This window comes from Prionailurus viverrinus, unplaced genomic scaffold (genome assembly GCF_022837055.1).
Source record: "Prionailurus viverrinus isolate Anna unplaced genomic scaffold, UM_Priviv_1.0 scaffold_42, whole genome shotgun sequence".
In the NCBI taxonomy this organism is placed as follows: Eukaryota; Metazoa; Chordata; class Mammalia; order Carnivora; family Felidae; genus Prionailurus; species Prionailurus viverrinus.
Window position 1 is genome coordinate 1,750,819 of NW_025927609.1, and position 6,112 is coordinate 1,756,930.

Below are 6,112 nucleotides of genomic sequence, written 5' to 3' on the forward strand. Positions count from 1 at the left end.
CTGAGACGAGCACGTTACATGTACGTTATACATGGAAATACGTCGTGCCATTGCCTCTCATTACCTCACCATCTTTCACCAGTCTTTGCAAATTTGCCCTTGTGGGAAACAGTATCTCGTTATCTTTGCAGTGCCCGCTGAGTCTCTGTTTTGCTGGCTTTCTGTACCTCCCCCTGACTTTCTTCGCTTGGCGAAATGCTTGGGATTCGTTCATGTCGTTGAATTTTTTTTTTCTTTTTTTAATTTGAAAGAGACAGAGAGAGCATGAATGGGGGAGAGGAGCAAAGAGAGAGGAAGAGAGAGAATCTTAAGCAGGCTCCACACCCAGTGCAGAGCCCGACGCAGGGCCCCATCTCACAATGCTGGGATCATGACCTGAGCCAAAATCAAGGATTGGTTGCTCAACCGACTGAGCCACCCAGGCGCCCCATGTCGTTGAATTTCTAACATGTGCATCGAATACCATAAATTTCCCTCGAGGCACTGCTGTACCTACATTCTGTGGATATGGTATGTGGTATTTCATTTGATTCCATTCAAAATATTTTCTAATTTTTTTGAAAAAAAAAATTTTAACGTTTATTTATTATTGAGAGACAGAGAGAGACAGAGCATGACTGGGGGAGGGGCAGAGAGAGAGGGAGACACAGAATCCGAAGCAGGCTCCAGGCTCCGAGCTGTCAGCACAGAGCCCGACGTGGGGCTCGAACTCACAAACTGCGAGACTGTGACCTGAGCCGAAGTCGGATGCTTAACCGACTGAGCCACCCGGGTGCCCCCAAATATTTTCTAATTTACCTTGAGGCTTCCATTTCACCCACAGATTACTCAGGAGTCTGTTGTTTCTGGGCACCTGGGTGGCTCAGTCGGTAAGCATCCGACTCTTGATTTCAGCTCAGGTCATGATCACAGGGTCATGGGATTGACCCCATGTTGGGCTCCATGCTGAGCGTGGAACCTGCTTGGGATTCTCTCTCTCTCCCTCTGCCCCTCTCCCCAACTTGTGTTCTCTCTCTTAAAAAGAAAAGAAAAAGAAGTGTGTTATTTCTTTGGAGATTTTTCTAAATCTTTCTCTTGCTTATTTTCTGGTTTAATTCCAGTACAGCTAGAGAACATACTGGGCACGATTTCACTTCTCTTCAATGTGTTCACATCTATCTTATGGCCCAGGAGACAGTTCTCCTGGGTGAATATGACACACATATATCCGGGGCTGCTGGCTGGAATGTCTTCAGTCCTGGCTGATGGTGTTCTCAGATCTGTGTGCTCGCTGCACTTATCTGCCTTTTTTTTTTTTTTGTAGGCTTCACACCCATCATGGAGCCCAATGCAGGGCTTGAACTCGCAACCCTAAGATCAAGACCTGAGCTGAGGTCAAATGCTGGATGCTTTACTGACTGAGCCACCCAGGCGCCCCTGTCTGCTTTTTATAACTGAGCGCCGAGAGGGGATTGAAAGCTCCAGCTGTAAGTGGGCGTTCACCCCTTTCCTCTCAGCTCTCTAACGTTTTTTTGTGTATTGTGAGCCCTGGTGTTAGGTGTGTGCCTGTTTACAATCCTTACATCTCACTGGGTTGACCCTTTATCGTTAAGTAAAGCCCTACCGCACAACTGGTGGTTTTCACTGCTGTGACGTCTACTTTGCTTGACAGGCACATCGTCCTTCCCGTTTTCTTCCGATTCGCATTTCCATGGTACAGCTCCCCCTCCCTTCTTCTCTCCCCACCCGCATCATCACACTCAGAGTGCGTTTCTTACAGCCGGCAGAGCTGGGACGTGTTTCAGAAACCCTATCTGCTGCTGTTGGCCTTGCCATCATTATATTTAGGCCATTTACGCTTAATGTAATTATTGGAATGGTTGGATTTGGATCTATTGTTTACATTTTTGTTTTCTGTTTGTTCTCTTTGTTTTCCACTTTCCTTTCCTTCTCCTGCTTTCTTTTGGATCGTAGGAGTGTTTCTAGCTTTGCATTTTAATTTATCAGCTGGCTTCCTGACTAAGTGTTCCACTGGCTGCTCTAGAACGTATAATATGTGCCTTATACACTGCATTATCTACTCAAAAATTAGTATTTTACCACATCTGGGGGAATGTGGTAGAACTTAAAAACCATGTGGATTCCTTTACTGCCCTCCTTTTGCTGGTGTGTCACGTATTTTGTATTTTACATGCATGGAACCCTCACGAGACAATGTTATACAGCTGGCCACTGAATAACACAAATGTGAATGGTGTGAGTCCATCTACGTGCAGATTTTAAGAATAAATACAGTATAGCACTGTAAATGCATTTCCTCTTCCTGATGATTTTCTTAATAACATTTTCTTTTCTCTGGCTTACTTTATTGTAAGAATACAGTATATGAAACATATAACCTACAAATATGTGTTAATCGACTTGATCGACTTAAGTCAAAAGTCATACATGGATTTTTACTTTTGGGGTGGCAGTCAGCACCCCAAACCCCTGCATTTTTCAGGAGTCAACTGTAATTTTTTTCTTCTTTCTTTCTTTCTTTCTTTCTTTCTTTCTTTCTTTCTTTCGAGAGAGGGAGACCCAGAATCCAAAGCAGGCACCAGGCTCTGAGCTATCAGCACAGAGCCTGACGTGAACCTCGAACCCATGAACCGCAAGTCAGATGCTCAACCAACTGAGCCACCCAGGCGCCCCGAGGAGTCAACTGTAATTTTTATCAACATATTTTAAAGACCTTAAGAAGAGAAAAGTAGCCTCCAAATACAAAAATTGTATTTACACAGGTATTTCCCATTTCTGTTGCTCTGTCTTTATTCCTAAATGTCCACATTTCTGGTATCATTTCCCTCTGAAGTCTTAAGATTGCTTTTAGAGCTTACCTGCGGGGGACTAATTTTCTTGCTTTGCCTCTGTATGACAATGTCCTTACCTCTCCCTCTTTCGTGGGGAATGTGCTGCCGTGGAATCCAAGGCTAACAGCCCTCTCCTTTGAGCTCTGTGCCACTGTCTTCTGCCTCTGTGGTTTCTGGTGAGAAATTTACGGCTACTCAATATTTGTTCCCCTGCGTGTAATGTGTCATTTTTCTCTGCATGATTTTGAGAGTTTTCTCTTTATCTTTGGTTTTCCGCAGTTTGAGTGTGATGTGTTTAGGCTTGGTTTTCTTTGAGTTTATCCTGTTTGAGGTTTACTGGACTTCTTGAATCTGTAAACTTACATTTTTCAGCAAATTTGGGAGGTTTTCAGCCATTATTTCCTCAAATGCTCTTTCTGTCAACCTTTCACTCCTGTCCCTCTGGGACCCCAACAATGCAGATGTTGGAACTCTCGATGGCATCCTGCAGGCGTCCGGTCTCTGTCTTTGCCGATCTCTTTTTTCCTCTTTGTCATTCATACTGGTCTTCAAGTTCACTCTCCTTCTGTCTGGTACCATTTTCCTAGCAAGCTCATTCGGTGAATTTTTTATATCTGTTATTGTGTTTCTAAACGTAAATACCCATTTTACTCTTTTTCGTAGTTTTTAAATCTCTGCTGAAAAATTTTCACCTTTGTTTTTGTTTCCAGAGTGCTTTCCTTACTTAATGGAGCATATTTATGGCAGTTGACTTCAATGCTTTATTTGATCATTTCAACATGGTGGTCATCTCAGAGTTGGCATTGTTTACTGTCTTTTACCTTACAAGTTCTTGCAGTTTTCTTTGGTATTATAGTTGTTTGAGTACTTTCGGATTGTATTTTACACATTTTCAATACTGCTTAATTCTGGATCCTATGACAATCTTCTCCAACATTGCTCATTTTGCTTTTGCTGGCAGGTCAGCTTGATTAGGGCAGAGCACAAATTCAGACCCACTTCCTGTGGGCTCTGCTTCCCGCATGAGTTTAGTTCTCAGACTTTGTAGTGCTATTTGGACCCATCTCACACTTGCATGCCCCTGGGTCCAGTCTTCGACCTTGGGAGTGGTCTGCACCATGACTCAATTCTCAAAGCCTTTCCACACATGTCCAATCGAGGGGTGAGTCTGGAACTTGATACAAAGCTTTATGGGATCTCTTTCTTGACCTTATCGCCCACGTGCTCTGGCCTCCAGAGGCCTCCTTCCCTGCTCCTCTGGCCGTCAAGCAGGAGTTGTGACCCTCACCCCCTGCCGCGTATGTCCTGTGCCTGCGTCCCTCTGGGCCACAGTGAGGACAGCAGTAGCTTCTGCTGTTATAGCTGATGCTCCCACCTTCCTGGGAGCCCAGGTTTGGGGCAGGAGTTTGCCTCTGGGGCGAGACCGAGATGAAGAAAATGAAGCAGGACATCTTCCCCTCCTCTCTGCACCCATCAAGGCACTGCTTTCCCAGTCCAGGGGCCAGAGAGGAGGGCTTCTCTTGGCCACGTGCACCGTGTTGTTCTGGGGTGAGGAACACCTTGAGCTAAGCCAGGGGTCCTGGGCGGGGGGCAGGACATTCCCCTCCTATCAGCCTTTCATCAGGTTTTGATTTCTCACCCCAATCTGTTGGAAAATTGCTCTATTTTACCCTGTGTGATAGCGTTAGCTGCGATGAGTGGTCGAGACGGGGTGGAGCGTGCCTGCTTTGTCTCAGCCGGGGCTGGAAGCCGCTGGTGGCTCTTTTCCCCTGAATATTCTCCATTTTGTTTTATTTCCTACAGCTTCATTAGGGTAGAATTTACATACCAATATTCACTAATCGTACGTGTATACTGTGATGATTTTAGCAACTTTACGGGGTTGTGAAATCATCACCACAGCTCAATTTTAGCACATTTCCATTACCCCACAGGCTCCTCTAGCTCATGGGTAACCACTCCCTGTCAGTTCCTTTTTAAGAAAATGAAATATCTCAAGACTACAGAAAAGCGTGAAGACCGGCATCACCAACACCCACGTACCCACCATCTGAGTCTGTCAGATCTTAACATTTGGCCTTACTTTGCCCAGTAGTTTTTCTTCGCGAATATATAAAACTGGGGCACCTGGGTGGCTGAGTCGGTGAAGCGTCTGACTTTGGCTTGGGTCATGATCTTGCGGTCTGTGGGTTCGAGCCCCGCATTGGGCTCCGTGCTGCCAGCTCGGAGCCTGGAGCCAGTTTCCGATTCTGTCTGTCTCTCTCTCTTTCTCTCTGCCCCTCCCCCCACTTGCACTCCGTCTCTCTTTCTCTCTCAAAAATAAATAAACATTAAACAATTAAAAGCAAAAAAAAAAAAAATCTATATAAAACTGAAAGCCTCCGCACTCCGTTCCAGGACCACTGCGCCCTGGGCCCTCAGAGGGGCTGGTGAGCAGGTGTATTGCATCCCACCACACACATCCTTCTGCAACTCGTGCGTTAAAGAACCTCAGTGTCAAGGTTTTGAATGGCGTCCTGTGGATACATACAGCTCCAGATTAATAGTTACCCCGCTGCTTATTCTCTCCCTGCGTGAGCCCGCCACAGCGTGCTGCCGATTCCACACCAGATTTGCCTCCAGTTTCTCAGGGGGCGGCGTTTTCCATCGATGCTGTCCTCTGGTTAGCATCTTCTTACACTGTGTCCCTGAACTTGGCCCCCTGTGACTTCTGTGCTTTAGAACATGTTGAGATTTGGGGCGCCTGGGTGGCTCGTCGGTTAAGCATCCAACTCTTGGTTTCAGTTCAGGTCATGATCTCAAGGTTCGTGGGTTCGAGCCCCACCTCTGGCTCTGCGCTGCTGGTGTGGAGCCCGCTTGGGCTTCTCTCCTTCTCTGCCTCTCTCTCTGCCCCTCCCCTGCTATCTCTCTCTCTCTCTCAAAATTAAAAAGAAAATGTTGAGATTTCCTTTGTGGCTTAATACACGATGTGTTTGTCAATTAGGGAGAAGGGCTTCCATTCCCCAAATCCTCCGTAGGCCTGACTTGCATTTCTGTTTCATGTGTGCATTTCTGAGACAGGTGTGTTCAAGATGTTCGCTGCGTCTGCTCATGTATCTGTCAGTTTCGTTCTATGTATTTCGCAGCTATTTTGTTCAGCACAGGAAGACCTGTGACTGCTTTCTGCGTGCACTACAAACTCCGTGCCCCCATCGTTCCTTAAGCACTAAATGCTTTTGGCCTTGAGTTGTATCTTTTGAGACCATTAAAAAAGATTTTTTTTGACACTTTTTTAGTTTTGA